Source organism: Hesperophylax consimilis, chromosome 17 (genome assembly GCF_061612785.1).
Source record: "Hesperophylax consimilis isolate HC1 chromosome 17, BYU_Hcon_1.0, whole genome shotgun sequence".
NCBI classification, from domain to species: domain Eukaryota; kingdom Metazoa; phylum Arthropoda; class Insecta; order Trichoptera; family Limnephilidae; genus Hesperophylax; species Hesperophylax consimilis.
In genome coordinates, this window is record NC_142852.1 from 12,254,746 (window position 1) to 12,266,806 (window position 12,061).

Genomic DNA, 12,061 nt, shown 5'->3' on the forward strand with positions numbered 1-12,061 from the left:
TACTCACAATACTTTTTATATTTATATTACATTTAAATAAATAATGTTAAAATAAACATGACTTTGTATTAAGTTCCTGTGTGGTAAGTTTCGAGCTATTTCTAGACTTGTTATACTGAAAGCAAATGTCTGTAATAATAATCACGGACCAGACAAGCCCTGGACTAAGCATTAGTGCCATTCTGTATGTATGGCATTGAAGTCAAATCTAGGTTGTTCTAGTTCAAATCTAGGAAATTGCCTGGCAGCCATCTTGTATGACTAACTTTTAAAATTATTTGATTGATTTAATAACTAAGTATATTTTTTTATCATCTGCATATGCTAGGTAATAATCATGTAAAAAAACATTTGTGAATATCGTATATATAGGTACACATTAAATAATAATGGGCCTAAATGAGAACCTTCAGAAAAGAAATCAATAACAAAATCGTCTTATTTCCACCAATCATTCTTTTAATAAGGACACAGGGGCTAAAATTCTTCGCCGTAAAATAATAAAAGCAATAGATTGGATAACTTAGAAGCCCTTGAAATCAAAAAATCCCTAAATAATAACGCTAGTATATTGAATAACCAAATTAATTTATCGTTTAGTCCCATTCTAGATATATTTCCAGTAAACCGCTTTGATTGCCGGAATTCCCGCAATTACAGTTTCCCCTTTGTTAACCTCCCACTCAAACACCTAAATTATATTTTTTGTTTATATATCTGTCAATATTTTGTATCATAGGTTAGTTTTAATATTCTACTGACGAAGGAAGCGTGCTTCCGAAACCGGTACAGTACAATTAAAATTAATGTGGTCTAAAACAAATTTATATCTTCTATGGTAATCTATTGGATTATTATAGGATTTCCATTTTTTATGAAGTTTTTGTTTCTCTTTGATGATTTTAATTAGAGGAGCTGTATTCCAGTTTGGAATTTTTTTCGGCGTTTGGGTACAAATTGGTTGATGGTATTATTTAAGATGTTATAAAAGTAATCAACTACTTTGTCAATGTCTGCATTCTCCTGAGTAAATGACCAGTCTATCATCAACAGATGTCGGTTGATTAATTCATAGTCGGGTTTTCAAACAGGCAAAGTACTTTAGGAGGAGCGTTGATAATTGGCAGTGTATCGATTTGTAATATAATTTTAAGCAATGGGTGGTGTGAGTCCTCACTGACAAGAGGATTGCTAGTTACAGGTGATTTAATCTAGGATTCGGTTATTGGAATTTTTTATGTGATTATATTTTTTTTAATTCGGAGTAATAAATTGTGTCAGTAAGTGAGGAACTAATTGTATTTAAGTTTCCAGGTGTTAAGTGTGAATCATGCATTTCCCATATTATGGTGGGAGAAAATATCATAAAACGTTGTTGGCAAGACAGGAGGAATGTATACAGCACATATGATGAGATTGAGAGAACTTACCGGAATAGATACGAAGATTTGTGCAATCTGATTTTTTCCAAGTCATCGAGACGGGAAGCTGAGAGCTCCTTGCGCACTGCTACTAGCACACCGCCTCCGTCCATCTTACCAGTAAGTATACGGTCCCTATCTCGTCGGAACACCGTGTACCGTGAATCAATGAATTCGTCCGTATTTACACTTGCTACAAGCCATATTTCAACTAGAACTATAACACCATAGTTATTCGATGAAATATTAATAAGTAGATCCTGAGTTTTGGTCTTCATACCACCACAGTTCTGGTAATAAACGGATATATCATTTGATGGCAACACTGTCAAGTCTAGTATTGACGTTTTTCTGTATCTCCTTCAAATTATCAAAAAATTAACAAAATCAACAATAGAAAATAGCTAAAAAGTGGTCAATTCATCTAAATCGAAGATTGCGCACTGTCCAGTGTATTTTTTTTTCACAAAAAGTGTGTTTTTTGCACCAAAAAGAGTTTTTTGTTTTTCCTCGAGAGCTTGTGTCATAAACTCAAAAATCGGTGCCATAGTTCTTGAATATTAAAGAGTGAAGATCTCAAGTGTAGCAAAGTTATCCATCCTTAAAGGAAACAATTATTCAATAGTGCTCTTTTAGTGTGAATTTCACGCTCAGCGAATTTAGAATGAATACTCAATGTACTGCATGCGAAAAAAACATTGAAGTTCCGGCCGACTTTATAGCATGTTCTGCATGTGAAGATGGATATCACATTTTGTGTGCGGATATAGTGGAAACTTCTCGCCGAGGTGCAAAAAATCAATCTCAATCGCAACAATGGAAATGTAAGAAGTGCATTAAAATTCCAAAATCAACTAAACAGAAACTTATCGATAATAACATGAATGAACTCAATCAAGACCTGACATCTGTTGCCAAAAATCAAAAACGAATTGCACAAACAGCGAAGCTTACAACCACACCTACAATAACCAGTGAAAATATAGCTTCATCATTCACAGATGGCTCTAATCAGCCGTTAACATTGGAAATATTCTTGAAGGAACTTGAAAAATTTAAAACAACAATGATTTCTTTTGTAGACAATAAACTAAGCATCTATGATCAAAAATATGAAGAAATATTAAAACAAAACAATGATCTACTAAAGTCATTCCAATTCATGGCGGATCAACAGGAAGATCTAAAAAAGCGTGTGACTTCTATGGAAAAATTACAGGTTAAAGATAATGCTGATCTAATCGAATTAAAAAACCACAACAACATTTTAATTAATACAATCTCACAACAAGACGTCAAAATCGACAGACTAGAATATATGTCTCAAATATGTAATATTGAAATAAGAGGCATTCCAGAATCCATCTCTAATAACAATTTAGAAATTCTCAATAAAATAACAAAAATTATCAACTTTGAGGACTCTTCAGGAAATGTGAACTCGGTAATAAAAAAAATCTATAGAATGGGACCTAAAATTGCTGAAAAAAATCCCAGATCAATCATTGCGACCTTTAATAACACACTAGATCGAGATAATTTCTTATGCAAAATAAAAACATACACAAAGGCCACAACTCCCAGCACAAATAAATTAAATACATACGATCTAGGAATATCGCAAGATGCCCAACGAATATATATATCGGATCACTTAACACAAAAAGCAAAATTCCTCCTAGGACAAACTAAACGATTCGCCAGAGAAAACAATTTTAAATATGCATGGACATCTTCAGGACGTATCTTACTGAAGAAAATTGACAGCTCAAAAATCATAACAATAAATAATGCCAATGACCTGCAACGTTTAAAAAGTCAATCTATCTGACTTCTATTTCACTCTGTCATTATGGCTGTTAATGAAGATATCATTTCATGTTCTCATATTGTAATATATTGTTATAGAATATTTATATACTCATTTATTTTTATCACAATCAGTAAGATCTCATGCAACCTCATACTTCTAGTAAATCTATATAAATCTGGGAAAAAAATAAATGAATATATCTATATTCCTTTTATGGTCAGATTCTGGAATAGTTCGCAGGTAATTGTAACTTCTTTTTCTATTGCAACACACCCGTCGCACCTACATATTTACAGATTGAGTACTCACCGTGCTCTGATTAAGAATAATAAGTCGGTAATTATGAAATTCATTACTTGTTCATTTAAGACTCATTTCATAATTTTCAATAGGATAATGAATAAGCAATGTGATGTATTCTATATTTACCTACCACCCTTAGCTGTTGTTATCACATATAATTTGTCATTAGGTAATAACATACAAATAACAACTGTGCATATACCTGAAAAAAAAAATTTCATTGCAAATACCTACGCACTATTTTGGCCACATCGCTGTGTATTTCAAATGTTTTTGTATGTATTTATTTTATGTCAACATATTCTTTGCAACATCTTTACAACTTAAGTACGCTCCATGCTCTGAGCTATATTTTTTTGTTAATATCATTTAATAATTGTTGTTTTGTTAATATCATAAAATCATTGCAAATACCTGCGCACTATTTTAGTCACATTCTGTGTATTTCTAATGTTATTGAATGTATTTGTCATTTTAGTTGCGTTCTTGATGCTAACTTATTTATCTTACCAATCTATTACCACCAAAAGATCTACTACCACTCTATAACCACTTTTGTTGCTATTATTCACTTTATTATAAATATTTACTTTAAGATTGATAATTATGTAAACATAATTTCCTTCGTTTGTACCTTCACGGGATATACCTACATTTTCGACAAGTTTTCACGGGCTCAAATTAATATTAATATACACCCATTATTATTCTTATTGTTAAATGGAACAATCACATTACTACATTAAGAAACCAAATAAGAAGGCTAGCCTACATTTTCAAAAATCTAAGAAACATATTGGACAAAGTTACATTAAAAACTGTATATTATGCTCTAGTTCAATCAATGCTTTCATATAATGTTGTCTGTTGGGGTTCTTGTAACAAGACTACCTTAGAGCCTTTGAATGTTGCGCAAAAAATAATTTTAAAAATTAATTTTAAAAATAATGTATAAGAGAAATTTTATGTATCCATCAAAGTTATTATATAGTGAAAGCAAAATTATGACAATAAGGCAGTTGTACATAATACAGGCTCTCTGTAAATTTTTCAACAACACTATTACTGCTAAAAGATCTCAACAAGTGCGCAGCACTAGAATGGGTTCTTCTTTAATGTATCAGCCGGTGTATACCAGAACATCCTTCGGACAAAGGAGGTTTTCATATAAAGCTCCGTTGCTATATAATATGCTTGGAGAAAATATAAAAACTATAGGTACGTTAAATTCATTCAAGAAAATGGTCAAAATCTCCGTACTAGCTGAGAATGATGATTTTGGATCACCCATGTTGTCGCTTATATCATAATTCCTTGTGGAAGCTCTGTTTCGATACAATCCTTATTTACTTACTGCACATGCACTTATTTACTTCTAAAATAACTTTTGGTTATTTATTATTATGTTACTTATTATTATTATTATCTACTTAATTATCGAATTAATATTTACTTTAATTATTGTCTAGCTAAAATATTTACTTTTTATTATAACATTATCTACTTACCTATCGGTTATTATTTACCTTTTTTATTTAGTTATTTTTATTTTTTCTTATAATCTATTATTCATACTATCCATGTTGTAATTGTTAGTATGGTTACCCTATGCTTGTGTCTGATAAGCCAGCACAGGTACCTTGTACTTTAGTTAACAGAAGAATATTATTGTTGCCAACTTACTTAATAATGCTTCTTTTGTTGACTTTTTTGTTTTTTGTTTTTATTTTTTTTCATACATTTGTTACTAAAATTTTGTTTATTTTTGTCTACCGGTCTCGAAACGTCCGTGTCATAAACTTTTCTTTTTTTGTTTAAATTTAATTTAATGTTGTTATTATTTTTAATTTACATATATGTATTTTTTTAAATGATATTATTGTAAAGCTGCACATCTTGATACAGGAATGCCCTAGTGAGATGTGCAGAGTATGCTTTTTATGTAAAAACTGTTTTTTGAATTAAATAAATAAATAAATAAAAAAATAAAATAAAAATATAGATGATGTCATTTTATTAGTGTAAGTGTGCCTATCGATTTATTCCACAATCACGAGAGCGGTACATCAATTAGGACGTATGAAGCATCAAAATTATATATGAAACAAAGATAACTTAGTGTAAAATATGTCAACATTGTAAGATGTTAATGAATATGCAAGAGATATGATAGTGCTATACGATTATAGAGGTATTGCGCTGTTAACAAAAATATTAAGTAATTTTCCAAGAAACAGACGAATGAACAAGGGTACAGGATAGTGTGAGAGAGTTGGCATCGACAGCAGCAGTAACGACTGTGTTGTAGAAGTCACATATTTTGTTGATCATGAGTGGTAATTTTGTTAAGGTCTCCCTCCCGACAAATGGTGACCACTCGATAGAGATCATTCCTTTTCGCCAGGATACTGTCATTCCGCACCCATGCGTATTTATAGCCGTTTTCTTTTCCGGCGGCACGTGTTTTTGCGAAGAGTATTTTATTTTTTATTTTCAGGTGTTCATTTACATAGAAGTTAGTGGAATGAGCGCCAAGTCCTATTAGGCCTGTTGTGAGGCGGCTAGTCCTTACCGCAGCGATGACATCAGCTGCTCCATTTCATCATGAGCGTCTCTGATTGATTCCATTTCCTGTCTTGGGCTGGCATTTTCTTCCTGGAGAACAGTTACACATCCCATAATTTTGGTGTACCGGTCCTTCCACTCATTTGACAGCGCGTCCAATTTTTGATGAATGGCGTCAACTGCGAGTTTACTTTGTCGTGAGCTGGACGACTATGTTACGTGGCCGGTTGGAGGGCGACGAGTGACCGCGAGCGACGCGGTGCACCGCCACCACAGCCCCACTCGGAACCGGGACGTCAATGATGGTCCCCATTTTCTCCAGTAATGTTAACAAATTTTCACCTTTTGCCTCGGGAATGCCGTGAATGTCCAGGTTACATTCTCTGCTACGCTGCTCCATTTCATCGTGAGCGTCTCTGATTGATTCCATTTCCTGTCTTAGGCTGGCATTTTCTTCCTGGAGAACAGTTACACATCCCATAATTTTGGTGTACCGGTCCTTCCACTCATTTGACAGCGCGCCCAATTTTTGATGAATGGCGTCAACTGCGAGTTTACTTTGTCGTGAGCTGGACGACTATGTTACGTGGCCGGTTGGAGGGCGACGAGTGACCGCGAGCGACGCGGTGCACCGCCACCACAGCCCCACTCGGAACCGGGACGTCAATGATGGTCCCCATTTTCTCCAGTAATGTTAACAAATTTTCACCTTTTGCCTCGGGAATGCCGTGAATGTCCAGGTTACATTCTCTGCTACGCTGCTCCATTTCATCGTGAGCGTCTCTGATTGATTCCATTTCCTGTCTTAGGCTGGCATTTTCTTCCTGGAGAACAGTTACACATCCCATAATTTTGGTGTACCGGTCCTTCCACTCATTTGACAGCGCGCCCAATTTTTGATGAATGGCGTCAACTGCGAGTTTACTTTGTCGTGAGCTGGACGACTATGTTACGTGGCCGGTTGGAGGGCGACGAGTGACCGCGAGCGACGCGGTGCACCGCCACCACAGCCCCACTCGGAACCGGGACGTCAATGATGGTCCCCATTTTCTCCAGTAATGTTAACAAATTTTCACCTTTTGCCTCGGGAATGCCGTGAATGTCCAGGTTACATTCTCTGCTACGCTGCTCCATTTCATCGTGAGCGTCTCTGATTGATTCCATTTCCTGTCTTAGGCTGGCATTTTCTTCCTGGAGAACAGTTACACATCCCATAATTTTGGTGTACCGGTCCTTCCACTCATTTGACAGCGCGCCCAATTTTTGATGAATGGCGTCAACTGCGAGTTTACTTAAAGTGCGCATTGTTTCGAGTTTCGACTCAAAGATGTTGATAAGGGAGTCTGTGTCAATGTTTATTATTGACTGGTGCGTTGCCGACGGTGAGTCCATGGGGCCAGATTCAGTCAATAGAGGTGATGATGGTGTTTTCTTCAGACTGCAAACCATTCTGCCAGATTTAGACATTTTGGTTATGTACCTAATGTTTTTCCATCGCCAAAATGTGCAAACAAAAGTAAAAATAAAATATTTATTTTTATTTAATGCCAGTAGGATTTGAACTGAGGTTATCCGAAACTCTACAAAGTAATGGCGGGCGCTATCACCGCTGGAATAAAAGCCGCATTTGTATTTGGGTTAAAATATTTTAGTAAGAATCGTGTTAGCACTAGGATGTTGTGTATTTATTTAGAACGGTGTAAAAAAATATTTATATTATAATCGTATATTTTTTCTTGGAATCTTTGGGATTCTAACTGGGTTCTTCCAATCTCGGTGCAGGTTTAGCGGGCGTTCTCACCACTGGGCTAAAATCCGCATGTGAGGTACCGTGAAATATGTGTAATATGAATTGACTTAGCACAGGTATTATAATAAGTAAATGAATGTTTATTACGGCGACAACACTAACTGTCACTTCACAGAACTTGAAATAAGAATAAGTACGACCGTTTAGACATAGCTAACGTAGCTGTTCAACAGGAAATCATTTACCGATAGATTGATTGATTATTATGACGTATTCTAGACCCTGAATGAGGGTGATTTTTAAAGAGCGATTTTTTGACGTGCTTTCTGAGTGAATGTTGGTGAAGAAAGCTCGCACGATTGGGCATTTTTTTATTTTTTTATTATACATTATACACTTTACAAATAAGGTAAAAAGTCCCGATAAACTGCTTTTCAGCAGTTTGTCTAACGGGTTCTTTACATTATAAATCTTTTTATATTGAATTTACAGTTACATTTTTAAAATTATTTATTTAATTATTTATTTCACGCCTATTAAGGCTTTTACATACATACATATAAAAAAAATTACGAAATTATACATGAAAATAGTGCAGCCGACTATTTAAAATAATTGCCGAAAAATAACTATAGAGTCAAAATATCACTGAACTTGATCTACACAGCATGCAGGCACAAAACATAATTTTTTTCTGTTTCAGTTGACAAAATTATTATGTGTTAGTCAAATCAAATTAAATACCTTTATTAAAATATTCCACTACTTGATGAAAAAAACTTCAATAGGGTATGCTTATATATTGAAATTGATGTACTAAATATATCAACAACATCGTAGTATTTGTATCCTAGCTGTTGAATCCGTCGCATAGGAGTGTGATATTGGGACGTTTGCTACAATAATAAGGTAGGTACTGTCTTGTAACCGACCTGCTTGGAGTATGAAAAGAGATATCATATAATAAATCAGGGGTATCAAACATTGAATTAATAATATTATACAAACAGGTTAAACCGGAAATAATTCTGCGATCAGATAATTTTATCAAATTTAATGAACAAAGTACGTTATCGTAATTAAGGTTTTCTCTAGGAATGCCCATTTTAAAATTTACATATCCTAAAAATTTATTTTGGATTCTTTCAATCGCATGTGAATGAACCACATAATTTGGGGACCAAACTGTGGAATTGTATTCTACATGACTCCTTACTAGTGACATATATAATGTTTTTACAGTATTGACATTATTTAAATCATAAGATACCCTTAAAATAAATCCAAACATTTTCAAAGCTTTATTGGTTATTATTTCAATATGCTTGATAAAGTTAAGTTTCGTGTCAAACCAAATGCCTAAGTCATTAATTACCGAGACAGATACTAACGACATATTGCAAATGGAATAATCAAAGAATATTGGATTCTTTATTCGATGAAACCTCATAATTTGGCATTTGCTTATGTTAAGTTGCAAGCGGTTATCACGACACCATATAATTAATCTCGACAAGTTATTTGATAATATATGGCAATCGTTAATGTTTCTGATTGCTTTGAATAATTTCAGATCGTCTGCAAACATTAACACTTGAACATCATTGAACATATACAATACATCATTTACAAATAATAAAAACAGGATTGGACCTAAGTGTGACACCTGGGGAACACCACTCGTAGCAGTGAATTTGAATGAAAATGTACCATAAATTTTATCAGCCAGTAATCTTTTAGTCAAGTAACTATAAAACCACTTATATTGTGAACCTCCTATACCGAATTTATGGAGTTTATTCAATAATTATTTATTAATAACTCATGATTGACTTTATCGAACGCCTTGCTAAAATCGGTATAAATAGAGTCAACTTGAAATTTACAAGACATGGAATCAGATATATAGTTTTGATAGGTTAACAAGTTAGGGTAGATTTGCCAGTAGAGAAACCATGTTGGTTAGAAGAAATGACGTGGTTTAATCGGAAAATAACTGTTTTGAGAAGAATTTTTTCAAAAACTTTAGAAATCGTTGATAAAAGGCACACCGGTCTGTGATTAATCACCTCGTGTTTATCGCCTTTTTTAAAAATAGGCGTAAGGAAGCTGAATTTCCATTTAGTAGGAAAACATCCTGTTCGTAAAGACTGATTAAACAGCAAATATAAAGGATACGCCAGATTGGTAGCACAATTATTCAAAAATACAGGAGGTATTTTATCTGGTCCAGCATTTTTGCTTTGATCTAGTAATTTAAGTTCAGTCAATATATCATTATATTCTATGTGGATAAAAGATAAATTAAGATTATGATCAGTAGTAAAATTTGATACTGTACTAGGAGAAACTGGTGTCTCACATTCATAGAAGCTTTTAAAAAAATCAGCAAAAAGGTCAGCAATACTTTGAGTGTCTAGTGATTACATGTAAAAAACAAAAAAATTACAAAAATATAGCAAAAGTAAAATGATGAAAAACAAACATATCAATTTTAAAAGTCATTAGAATAAAATGTCATTGTAAGCTAATACAAATGAATTCTTTCAGTAAGCCAAGTCTTCGAAAGTTTAAAACCAATTGTTTGTTTTGGGCACAGTTTTTAATTTCAGCAGGTAACATATTAATAACAACTGGAAATCATATAGTTTAACGTTTTTTAGTTGACTTTGGGAAATCCGGAACCTTGAACACAAATCACAATAAAATATTTACACAAAATTAAAAAAACATTGTTTCTAAAATAAAATTTAGTGCAAGCGATTTGGACACTGACCTTTATACAGTTTCTTTAAACATAAGGCTTAAAATCGCTTTCAAAACTGAAGGCAAACACATTTCTATCCTATTAGTTGTTAACCCTTAATTAGGCAAGGATATAAAAAATGAAATTTTAAAAGTTCTTGAAAAAAATGTTCTAGAACGCACTAGTAGCTGCTGCTACAGTTCTACAGTTTTGAAAGTGAATTTAGAAGTGTAAAAATATTATTTGAAAATAATTAAATACATTACTGTACACTTATTCATATATATTTTTATATTCGTGTTAGTAGTATGACAGAATTATCTTTTTTACACATACAACAGACCTAAATAACATAAGTAAATGGTCCCACGACAATGGAATCATTATAAACGCAAAAAAAAACAAAATATATGCTTATACACTCTCCATATGCAAGTTGTCAGGATAAAGAACTGCATATAAAAAGTCATTCATACGATTGTTTTCACACAAAAAAACAAGCTCTGCCATGTAAATGCCCAAACATAGAAAAAGTTTACCAATATACATACCTTGGTCTTACAATAGATGTCAATTTTAACTGGTCAAATCACATTGAAAAGGTATGTAATAGATTAAGATCCATATTAGGGAAATTTTTTCACCTAAAAAACTTTGTTAATAAAAATATATTATACTGTTTATATAATGCATTAGCAGAATGAATTATAGGATACGGAGTAAATAGTTACGGATTAACGTATAAAACGTACTTAAATAAAATAGAACAATTACAAATCCGTTTCCTAAAATTGATATCAGGCAAAAAAAATATACAATTATGTGAAGGCGATTATAAAAAAATGTTTTCTTTGTGTAATGTGCTCTCTATACATAGTAGGATAGATTACCAACTAACGCTAGATGAATTCTGGAACACAGAACTCAAAAAACCTGTAGTGTAAACCATAACTACCCTACTAGGCATAGAGAAGCACAAATGTTCATTATTAAAATATCGCAAAATGTATACGGAGATAGAACAAAAAGACATAAAATTCCGGAATTATTTAACTCATTACCAGAAGATATTAAAAATGAGACATGTAATTCAAAAATAAAAACGAAAATTAGATTGTTCTACCTCCGTCAAACATAAAAACTATTAATATTGTGGATCAAGATTCAAATTAAATATATTATTATAAGCTAATACATAGAAAGAGTGAGAGATTTCTTACAATTAAACTGATTGATCAGTTTTGTAGGATCTAAGTAAGAGAAAATAATGTACAAATAAAAAAAAAAACTGAATAAACATATATTTTAAAAAATACATTTAAGTTACACGTACATTTAAGATTAAAAAAAAAATCTTTTCCAATGCGATTCAGAACAAATTCAACGTAATCGCAAGGTTATAAATATTGTGACCATTATAAAATTATGTTAATTTTATATACTGGTAACTCTCTGGTGAAACA